At 61.4% G+C, this 11,071-nt stretch overlaps 1 long non-coding RNA gene across 4 annotated transcripts in view; it reads left to right on the forward strand.

The window, feature by feature from the left end:
• The window catches only part of LOC117803831, a 12,604-nt gene extending 4,494 nt beyond the window's left edge, over positions 1–8,110 (forward strand). Inside the window, exons 1-4 of one of the 4 annotated variants that reach the window (XR_004627951.1) lie at positions 1,271–1,845; positions 1,948–2,008; positions 2,776–3,045; positions 6,741–8,110. This is a non-coding gene — a long non-coding RNA (uncharacterized LOC117803831). Of the gene's footprint in view, positions 1–671; positions 1,846–1,947; positions 2,009–2,775; positions 4,683–6,740 lie in introns of those variants that run through there. The other 3 variants (XR_004627950.1, XR_004627953.1, XR_004627952.1) reach the window with 3 other exon arrangements.
• The last annotated feature ends 2,961 nt before the right edge of the window (positions 8,111–11,071 follow it).

An 11,071-nucleotide genomic window follows, 5' to 3' on the forward strand; every position in this document is an offset into this window, starting at 1 on the left:
TGTGTTTTCCTGCCTGCTCGTCACACCTGGAGGGACCCAAGGCTGGCTGCGTCCATCGATCGGACACCAGGAGGGCTGTGCTCAGCAGTCTTCTGCCCGCGATCTCCCTGCTTCCTCCGAGCAGCCCTGTGTATGACTCACCCTGCCCACCAAGAATACAGAGAGGTCTCGTGGCTTTCTGAAGGTCACACAGCTGATTTGAAAGGTCCCTGGGGTGCACCCAGGCTTCCCCCCAATTTTACAGGTGGGGAAGCTGGGCAGCAGAGAGATGACGAGATTTGCCCAGAGCCACTGGGGGTGGACGTGGCATGGTTCCCCTTCCTGTGGTCTCCACCGAAAAGCAGGTCTTCCCCAGGGCCCACAGCACATCCTGGAGCTCCCAGGCCAGCCACCCCCTTGTGGGCTGGCGCAGTACCGGCTCCGGCTCCCAGGGGGCGCTGAGGCCCCGCGGCTGCTCCTGCCACCCGGCCCAGGAACCCCCCCTCTGCTGTGCACCCTCGCGGGAGCTGTGTTTTCCAATCAATAGAAGACGCTCAGTCCCCGAGATGTCGCTACCGGAGTCTTCACACATCTGCATCGGAAGGATTCCAAATGAAAAGTCTTTTNGGGGGCCCAGAGCCGCACGGCCCGGTAATGGAGGGAACGATGTGTGTGCTCTGCCACCACTGTGGGTCCTGGGCCTGGGAACACGCTGGAACAGGGCTGTGCTCCTCCTTGTGGCCATGGTGGCCAGCAAACCCCCCCTCCCCCGCTAGTACTCGTTCTGTTCTTCTTCAAGGGACCTTCGAGGCTGGGTCCCCTGGGTTGGAGACACTGGCCCCCTGAAAGCCCTGGGAGTCCCATGGTGGCCCCGAGCCTGGGACTGTGGATTTGAGAACAGACTGGGCTGTGCTCAGGGATTCGGGCTGTCAGAACTGGATGCTTCTGAGTTGCGTCTCTGAGCTCCTCCCTGGCTCTCCTGTGGCTGCTACTGGACCCTGACAGCCTGTGTGCCTCCTGCCAGACCCCTCCCGCACCGAGCCCCTCCACACGCGTTCCTGGAGCGGGCCACCCCCAATGCCCTACGTCCTTCATCGTGTGGACCCCATGTGTCTCCTGAACGCAAGCCGAGCCCAGGCCGTCCGCGAGAGGAGTCGCTTGTCCTTCCCACAACAGGCAGAAGATTCATCCTTCGGTGGCTTGACTCCTTCGCAGTGTTAAGGACTAAGTGCTGCTCACGAGCTTGGGCAGGGCCAGATAAGGCTGGCCGTGACATACGCCGGTCCTGCCGGGACTGCTCTGTCTCTGCAGGGGCTCGGGGCAGCCTCGGGGATGCCTGGGTCAGCCGGATTCCCAGCAGTCCGACCCCACTGGGGAGCCGGACAGCCGCAGCCGCCCTGTGGGACTAGGTGTGTGGCAGGCCCATGGGGACCGCTCACTGCCCGGCCAGCTGTCCTGCAGGTGACAAATTCGCCCTCTGGGCACAGACGCACTGACGAGCCCCACTGGAGGGCCCGAGCCCCACTGGAGGCCCCGAGCCCCACTTTCTCATTCCTGTCCTCAGGCCGCTGGCTCTGCTTCCCCACGTTCCTCCTCAGGCGCCTGTAGGAGGTGGGCTTCCAGGCAGGAGGGGTGGTCTCGAGTGGGGGCTGTGCTCTTACAGCACCCAGCGGTCCCTCCGACTCTGTACTGGCGACCCCACTTTAGAGCCTCTCGAAGTCCAGACCTGGATTTCCCCACGAGCTTTGCACATAAGGGAACTTGCTCACACTCACGGCGTCTGGCAGTGGGCCCAGGCCTCCTTCCGGCCCCCACCCTGCTCAGTGTCCTCGGAGCCAGTGGCCCAGAGGACAGACGTGTCCCCAGGTGAGAGGGTGGTGAGGGTAGATTGCCCACAGGGTAACTCAGGGGTGAAAGGTGCTCTGTGACGACTATTAACCTGCTCACGTACCTTTTTCTTTGATTCAGGAAGCATCCATTGAGTGCCTACTGCATGCAGGGCTCTGTGGCCAGGCCTGCTGTGCGTGAGGTATGTGTGGTGTCTTACAGACAGGGAGGCTTTCAGGGTGGAGGGCAGATTTCTCTCTTCCTCCCAACCCACCCCCGCTCTGAGCACCCTTAGCCTAGGCCTTGGCACATAGTAGGGACCCTGGAAATAGCCCTTTAATTGGATGGGTGGGAAGACACGCTCTCATTGCTAAGGCGTTACCATGGTGACTGTTCTCTCGCTGCCCTCTCTCTCCTGGTCTCCAGGGAGCAGGGTCCCCCTGAATAAGCTCTCCAGGTGGCTTGAAAGTCCCTGTTATCACGGAGAAGATGCCCCAATTGGAACCCCAATCCATCAAAGGAGTTTCTAACTCCGGGTGAACGTGGCAGATTCCCTGCAGCTGTGTCCCCGTGGGACAGAGGGACAGGGTGCCCTGGAGCAGGGTCCCCCAGCTCCCTTCACTTCACCAGGGGAACCCGGAGGAGTCCTCAGGGTGCCTGGAGGTTGGGTGCAGCAGACCGGCCTCCACAGACAGGCACAGGGTGGCCCCGGAAATCCAGGAGGGCTTGCAGCCCGGGGCGATGGTGCATGTGGACCAGTCCCCGCCCCTGGAACAGCACGCTTCCAAGGGCGGACAGGCTGGCTGGCCATGATCCATGTCTGACAGGCCTTGCACTGACCCTTGGTGTATTACCATAACCAGGAGGTCAGTCCGGGGTCCCCAGCATCCTGTCAGGACACAAGTGTGCACACGTGTGTGTGTGCACACGCGTGACGTGTCACATATGTGCACATTCCTACACACACAGGTGGGAGTGCAGCCATGACCCCGTTGCTTGGAAACACTGCTCCTAGAAGCGCTGCTCTTTTGCGGAGTTTGTAAGCTGGGGAGCCACATCTCATGTGTCTGGAGCCTGCAGGGGGTCCGTAATGACTGGTGGAGCATGCAGGTGGAGGAGGGTGCGAGGTGGGCCTTCCCCGCCTTGCCTGTTCCCTGGGCATTCCCCGGGCCAGGTGTGTGCGGCACGCGGCCACAACAGGGAGCCCGGCAGACGGAGCCCTCCCCCACGGGAGTCCAGGTATGGGGGAGAGAGACGCTGAGCCACTAATGTCACACAAGCCATGATCAAATGACCACGGTCATGTGGGGGTCCCCTGCATGCGGCTGTCAGAGTGCATGGGCTGGTGTGGGTGGGTGGGCGGACCCGGGACCTTGAGCCCAGATGCGCTGGTGAACAGCTCTGGCCCGAATCCCCAACCTGACCGCTCTCCTGCAATCTGGGTTCCTTCACTCCTGTCACGGATCCCAGCAATCCAGCGGTCTCATCTACACCTGTTACTCCTTGCTGCGCCCCCTCCTCCAGACCTTGGAGAAATCCAGCAAACCCCTGTGCTCTGGGGGCCCCAGGCTGGTCGTGGTCCCAGCATCCCCTGCAAGGTGTCTGTGGTTCGAGGAGAGGCTCCACACAGCCCCACCTCCAGCCCCGCCTGTGCCCGGGCCTTGCCCTGTGGGACAAGCACTGCCCTCACCTGGCTTCTCAGAGAACCCGCCCTTCCCATCCCCACCTTTGCAGGGAGGGCTGTCTTCTCTCCTGTGGGGCTCCTGGCAGAAAGGGATCCGAGCTGTGGTCTGCCAGGTGTTAGGCAGGGCAGGGCTCCCTGCAGGTCCCCTGCCCCTGTCTGTGGGGTTGGGGGGTAGCATGGACGGCTCCCGGGCCCTTTCCACTCTGACACCAGGAGTCCCACGGCCATGGGCCAGCCCGGCACTCTGTCTCACTCCAAATGTCAGCGAGGAAATGAAAAGCTCCCTGGAACGGAGTGTCTCGCCGTGACTTATTAGATCACAAACAGTTTAATGAGCAGAGAGATCTGGGAGGGTCGCGCGGCTGCGGCCCTCTCACCTCATAAACTAGGCATCAGATGGTCAGGAAGGTGTCTCCGAGTAAACAGAATTATCTTGTTGGATGAAGGACCCATGTGAATGGGTCTCTGCCAAGCCCTGGGGACAGCCTGGGCCCAGAGCCTCACCGCGACCTCCGGAAGCCGTGGGGGCTGCCTGACAGGGAGGGGCTCCATCCTGCGGGCCTGGCCGCAGCCCCCTCAGTGTCACACAGGCAATGACACGGAGCAGATCTGCTTCTGAGCTGTGTGGCCTTGGGCAAGTTCCTTCACCTCTCTGTGCTCATTTCCTCATCTCCAAGGCCTCTGACTCCGCTGCCTGTCGGGAGTGTGGCAGGGCACTTGGCGTGGAGTGGGGCAGAGTGGAGGCCAGGCGCTAGGGACCACAAAGCTGGAGATAGGTGGGGCTTGTCCCTGGCCTGGGAGCTGGTGGGGCCTCAGTGCTCCCATCTGTGTAGTGGGGACCCTAGATGCCATGCCCAAGTCCCCTCCCCGCGCTGCTGAGTGGCACCGTGGGAACCTTCCATGGCCTTCGTGACCCTGGGGGTCCTGGCTCCACTAGACGACCTTGGTGTTCTCCGCACAGGTAGGAGTGAGGCTCCCGCCCTCGCCCAGCCGGGTCCTGGCGGGGGCCTCGGGTCGCCATCACGGTCACAGAGCAGCCCGCCTGCCGCCCGCTGCCGTGTGGAGGCAGAGGGCACTGCTGCTTATATGAACTTGGAAAAGCCCCACACGTTCTCCACGAGAGATGTGCGCCCTAACTCACCCCACAACGCAGATGGATGATTTTTAATAAAGCAGCCTTTTCGGGCTTGAATCACGGTAACTGCAGGCGCGGGGGCAGATTTGCTCTCCACCGCCCTCCCCAGCACCCTCCCCCCGGGGGTCGCGGGCAGCCTTCTCGTTTAGAAGAGAATTTGTGGCTTTGTTTGGTTTTTTTGTTTGCTTTTTGTCAGGCAGAGGTCTGAGCCTGGGTTTCCTGTCTACTCAGGGGAGCAGGGGGCAGGAGGGTGGGGGAGCTGGTGGCCCCTGTGCCCCATCCGACCTCAGGAAGGGAGGGACCCTGGGCCTGGCAGCGGCGCTCTGCCTGTCACTGTTGCCTTCGGGCTGGGGTCTGTGGATCAGGCCAGCCTTCCCTGCTCTCGGCTGGACTCCCAGAGGGGCTGCACCCACTGACTGCTGGCCAGTCACGGACCCTGTGCTGGGCAGGGGGGGTGTGGGGGGATGCACTCCAGCCACATGGTCTCCACCCGGGGTTCCGAGCACAAGAAGTGAGGGCTTCCCAGGAAGCTGTGCCCTGGGGAACTGTGATGTGAACAGTTTCCTCCCAGTTCAACGTAAAGTTGTCCCCCACTCCTGCCACCCCTGTGGTCTCCACCCGTGAGATCACTGCCTCTGAGGCCTGCAGGACACAGCTGTCCCGTCCAGATGTGTCGGGGCCAGGGTCCGTCCATCTGCTCTGCATAACCACCATGCCTTAGAATGTTCTCGTGAGGGCGGGGGACGGGGGCTCATTGCTCACGCCCTCCTCCCCATGGAGACAGCACCCAGCAACAGAAGCTTCCTCTGTGCAGAGTGGGTTCCCGTCTTCTCCCTCCTGTGAGGAATCTCCAGCCCTGAGCCTTCACTCCCTCCCCCAGGCTGATGCCTCCATCCAGCCCAGAATTCTCCTCGTCCCCTCCCAGCGACCTCCCCCTTCCTGGGCCCCCCCAATGATGACCTGCCCAGGCCCTGGAAGCAGCCAACCCTCGCTCCTTCCGTGGGGCCTGCCTGCTGGGACCCTCATCTCTGCTGGCTCCTGGTCCACCCTCTGTGCTGTCCCTGCCTGGAGGTGTCCCCCCCTGGACCCCTGAGCACCCCTCACCCCGGCTGGCCCTCACCGCCCTGGCCTTCCCCAGGCTTAGCTACCACGTGCCCGTTCTGCTCGCCTGGCGTGCACAGGATGGCTGCCCATTGGCTGCTTGTTCTACTGAGAGGCCATTTCAGGGGGACAGAAAGAACTGGTACTATTCGAACCTCTCAAGCTCCTTGCAAGACCGGCAGAGAAATACCACCAGCCATAGTGATAGCCAGCGACTGATGAGCTCTTGGGCCGGACTCCGTGACTGTGGTTCAGCCACCCCTGCGGGAACACTGGGGGGTGCAGGGAGTGAGCCGGCCTATACCAAAGGATGGACAGAGCGAGGTTCACCCTGCCTGACATCTAGCAGAGCTGGTGACCCCCACCACATCACAGTAAACGTGTTGTGGGCCCCATCCAGAGTTCCGAAGACCGAGGTCCTGAAAGCCCCTGGGTGATTTGGGGGCCTAAGGGCCCAGCGGCCAGGGATGATGCTCTTTCACTGAAGGGATGGGACTGGAAGGGTGGGGAAGATGGATGTGGGGTAGGGCGAGCACAGACTGACTGAGAAGTTGGGGGTGGCCTCCAGGAGGCTCCTCTGCCCCCCCTGTTCTCTTCTCCCCCACCTGCCCGGTCCTTCCCCTCCACCTCCCATCTGTAAACCAGTCTCAGAACAACCTCCCCACGCCCCAGCCCTGCATTTCTAGCCCCTCGGCCAGTCTGAGGACCCCCATGCACATGTTCCCTCCTCGTGGGGGAAGAGCTCTGGCCTTGGGCAGCATACCTGCCTTCTAGCTCCTTCTGTCCGGGCTGGTGACAACTCTTCCACTCCACGCAGGTGGATTGACAGTGGGGACAGGGTTCCTGGGACAGATGCTGGGCAAGCCGTCCCGGCACTGGGGACGCTTGTCCAGGGGAAGCTCAGGGGCTCACAACTGGGACCAGCGCTCCCGCAGCGCAGGCTGGATGCACTGAGAGGCGGCGGGGGCAAGGCTTGTTCCCGTCAGTGACATCCTGTCTGTCCTTGATGCCCAGGCTCTAAGCCGTGCCACTGGTCCTCGATCGTGTGTTTTCCTGCCTGCTCGTCACACCTGGAGGGACCCAAGGCTGGCTGCGTCCATCGATCGGACACCAGGAGGGCTGTGCTCAGCAGTCTTCTGCCCGCGATCTCCCTGCTTCCTCCGAGCAGCCCTGTGTATGACTCACCCTGCCCACCAAGAATACAGAGAGGTCTCGTGGCTTTCTGAAGGTCACACAGCTGATTTGAAAGGTCCCTGGGGTGCACCCAGGCTTCCCCCCAATTTTACAGGTGGGGAAGCTGGGCAGCAGAGAGATGACGAGATTTGCCCAGAGCCACTGGGGGTGGACGTGGCATGGTTCCCCTTCCTGTGGTCTCCACCGAAAAGCAGGTCTTCCCCAGGGCCCACAGCACATCCTGCAGCTCCCAGGCCAGCCACCCCCTTGTGGGCTGGCGCAGTACCGGCTCCGGCTCCCAGGGGGCGCTGAGGCCCCGCGGCTGCTCCTGCCACCCGGCCCAGGAACCCCCCCTCTGCTGTGCACCCTCGCGGGAGCTGTGTTTTCCAATCAATAGAAGACGCTCAGTCCCCGAGATGTCGCTACCGGAGTCTTCACACATCTGCATCGGAAGGATTCCAAATGAAAAGTCTTTTCCTGTTGGGGGAAAAATGTACAAGGAGAAAGGGAGACTTTGCGTGACAGATTAGAAAATTTTCCACTTCCTGGCATCTGAACCAAGTATTGGTGCTTCCTGTGCCCAATTACCCAGGCTGCAAAGGGAGAGCGGGGTGAGTGTCCACAGCGCCCGGCGTATCGATCCCGCCCAGGAGCCTGCAGGGATCTTTGAGCCGGGTGGTGCGTGCCAGCCCCAGCCTGGGAGACAGGGGTCCCCCTGCAGCCCTGCCTCCCACTCCGGCCTGACCTTGGAGAAGCTCCCGGGTTCCAACGCGCGCTGGCTAAGGCTACATCCCCGGGATGCTGAGGGGGCCGAAGCAGTTCATCCGAAACATGGAGCACTCACAAAGAAAATGGATGAATATTTTTACACTAATTGGGAGTTTTCAGAGTACTTTTGAAGTCTGGCTTCCTAATCAGCCTTGGGAGGTGGGGGATGAGCCGTAAGTGGAGACAGGGGAACGGGAGACTGCAGGGCTGGGGCATGGAAAGGGTCTTCTCGAAGACTCAGCCCTGTCCCCAAGTGCCCAGCACCTGGCCCCCGGTCTGTGAACGTCTCCTCTGGGAGGCTGGGCCTCCCTCAGGGCCCTCAAGTCCAGTGGATACATCTGTGTGGACGGCACTGATGCAGGGGCTAAGTCAGTGCCCAGCTTGGAGGAAATCCTAGCAACACTGGTCTGTCGAGAGTTGCTGAACGGAAGCCAAGGAAACCAGCAGGGATCACCATGGGAGACACAAGCTTCCAGGGCCAGGGGTGCGGGGCAGGATTTCCTCCAGCCCTGCAATCCTGGCGGGCTGATGAGATGTTGGCTTCAGAAGAGTCTTTTCTCAATCTTCTCATGTCCCACGTGTAGCTCCTGGGGCTCTTGCCTCTCCCTCAAGCCCGTTCCTGCCACCGTCTTCCCCAACCCAAGGGCTCAGCTCCCTGGCCCCTCACTCAGGCCAGCGTTTGGCTGTGCATCCTGGCGCCTCCTCCCTGGCTCTCCGCATCTGTTCCAGCCACCGCCAAGTCCAGCCAGTTTTATGCTATGAATCCGTCACTTGTGCCCAGGCCTCTGCCTCCTAGCTGCTGCCCCTATCGTCCCTCCCTGGGGGCTCACTGCTGCCCTCCGCACCGGCCCCTGCCTCCACTCTTCACCCCCCAACCCCTTCACTGTGCAATAGCCAGGGTCATCTTTTGAAAACACAAATCAGATTGAGTCACTGCCTCCTGAAATTGCAAAGCCCACACGGTGCCTGCAAGCTGGCGTGACGCGGCTGCTGCCCCCTTCCCACCCCAGCCGCTGCTGCGGTTCCTCTGGTCCTGGCTGCTCCAGCCCCACCCAGGGGGTCAGGGCTCTCTCTGCTCCTCTGTTTTATTCATTTCCGTGCCCCTGAGGTGTGACACTTCCTGGCATGTACTAGGTGCTCATTAATACTTGCTGACTGATGAATGAGCCGGCACTTGGGTGGGTCCTCGGCTAGGAACTGCTGAATGGAGGAAAGCATGCTCAGAGTGGAGGAAGCACCAAGGACAGAGGCTGGAGGAGCAAAGTGCCTACGCACACAGAGGGCCACGGGGCAGGAGGGCAGGAGGACAGTGCTGGGCCCCGAGGGTCCTGCATGCAGGGTGGGGGTCCTGGCCAGTTGGCAGGCCCTGGGGATGGCCTGCACCCTTGAATCCCAGAGCGCTCTCTTCCCGGATCAGGCTGACCAGCATGGCCTCAAAGCACTGACTGTCTGGGTCCAAATCCCTGCTCTCAGGCAGTGTGGCTGTGGGCAGTCCCTTAGCATTTCAGTGCTCGGATCCTCACAGGGTGGTCATAATACCCTGTCCGGAGCCGTGCCTGGCACACAGTGAGCTCTCCTTGTCGGTTTCAGAGAACGCCAGGCAGGAGAGGGGATGGAGGCAGGGAGGCCAGGGTGAAGCGAGGGCTCAGCCATGCAGTGACTAAGGGGACAGGAGGATGGTGAGTAAGCTCTAGAGACCCTCTGCTCTCCCGTGCAGTGAAGCAGTGTGGAGGGTTCCCTAGACGCCCCTCCCTACGTCCCACAATGGCAGCCATGCGTCCTCAGCCTCCTCCTGGCCACCTGCATTGGGCTGCACCCATTTCCAGCAGGTCAGGGTGGAGAGGGGCTGCAGGGTGGCTGACAGGAACCACAGCTCACCACCTGTCCCAGCTCAGGCCCTGGCTCTGCCCCCAGGGGCATGATTTGCCCAGTGGCAGTCTCCCCCACCCAATCCCTGCCCCAGGCCCATCAGCCCCGCCTGCACTCTTCCTGCCCAGCAGGGATTGGGAGTTTTCAGGTGGCCAGCTCTGCTTTGCACGAGACCTAGCTGAGCCTGGATTTTAAGGGCGAGTGAGGACCCCAGTCGCCTGGGGAGCCAGCTGTGTGTTCCCGGCCTCCCCAACAAGGCTGTGCCTCTCCAGAGGAGTGGAGAACGCCCTGCCCCCATCTTCCCTGGGGAACCCCCAGCCTGACACAGAGCCATCTATCAAACCTACCCAAGGACAGGGAGGGGTTTCAGAAGTGACTCATCACGTGGAAGAACCAAGAGAATGTCTAGAGGCCCTCAAAAGAGGCTAGAGAGATTAACCTCATTTCGGGCATCTTCAGGCCCCACAAGCAATCAAGACTCAGGAGGCCTCAGTGCCCCCACCTGCAGCAGGGGAAGAACCACTCAAGGGTGAGTTTTGCAGCCTCACGTTCTGATGTCTGCCCAATGTGGAATCAGGGTCGAGCTCCCCAAAGCTCCCCAGCTCTTGCTCTCCCTCTCCCTCTCCCTGGTCCATCCCTCTGGGCAGCTTCCCTCTTTGGTTCCTACATCATTTATCCACCTGTGAGCACAGGCCAGCTAGCCCTCCCTTCCGTGTCCAAACCAGCCAGCCCAGCCCCCCTGTTTGGGGCCCTAGAGCATGACCTTGAAGCAGCCTCCAGGCCATCAGGCTGCAACTCTGAACTAGTCAAGTTGAAATTCCCTCCCTCTCCTCCTCCCCCTCCTCCTCCTCCTCTTCCTTCCTCTTCCCCTCTCCCCCTGCTTCCTCCTCCAGCTGAGAGCCCAGCTCTGTGTGTTTCCAGGGAATGACTCACACATTTGCCTCCCACCTGCACTGCCAGCTTTCCAAATCTTCATTCAAAAGGGTCCCAGTGCCAGCACTTCTGTGTTCAGAGGTGTCTGGGGATGTGAGGGCAGCCAGCCAGGCATGCTCCCTGTGGGCAAGGGTGCTCTCCCCGCAGCCCACAGCCTCACAGCCTGGCTTGGTTGAGAGATTTCTGACACTCCCAAGCCAGTGGAGAGAATCCAATCTCACCTTCTGACTCTAACGTACCGTTTGGCCTGGAACTGGCTCCTTTGCCTTGCTGGGCTCCCTGCCCCCATGCACAAGATGCACAAGGCTGAACTGGGAGATCCCTGGCTCTCTGCCACGACGCCCAGAGGATCCTGCTTTCCGAGGTACCATCTTTTGAACTGCATGCCCACCCTTTTGCTCCAGGGAAGGGTGCCAGGAGGGGGGTGGTGGAGCTCTGCGGGACAGGGGGTGGGGGTGGGGGGTGCAGGAAAGTCAGGTGGACAATGTAGGCACAGGGCTCCTCACCGGCTCTGGTTAACTTGGGACTTCAGGCGCCCTGTGCCGGCGCCCACCTGCTCCTGGCTTTCCTCCCCCACTCTCGGCCCACGTGGTTGGGGGTAA

The sequence above is a fragment of the Ailuropoda melanoleuca genome, chromosome 9, assembly GCF_002007445.2.
Source record: "Ailuropoda melanoleuca isolate Jingjing chromosome 9, ASM200744v2, whole genome shotgun sequence".
Classification (NCBI taxonomy): Eukaryota; Metazoa; Chordata; class Mammalia; order Carnivora; family Ursidae; genus Ailuropoda; species Ailuropoda melanoleuca.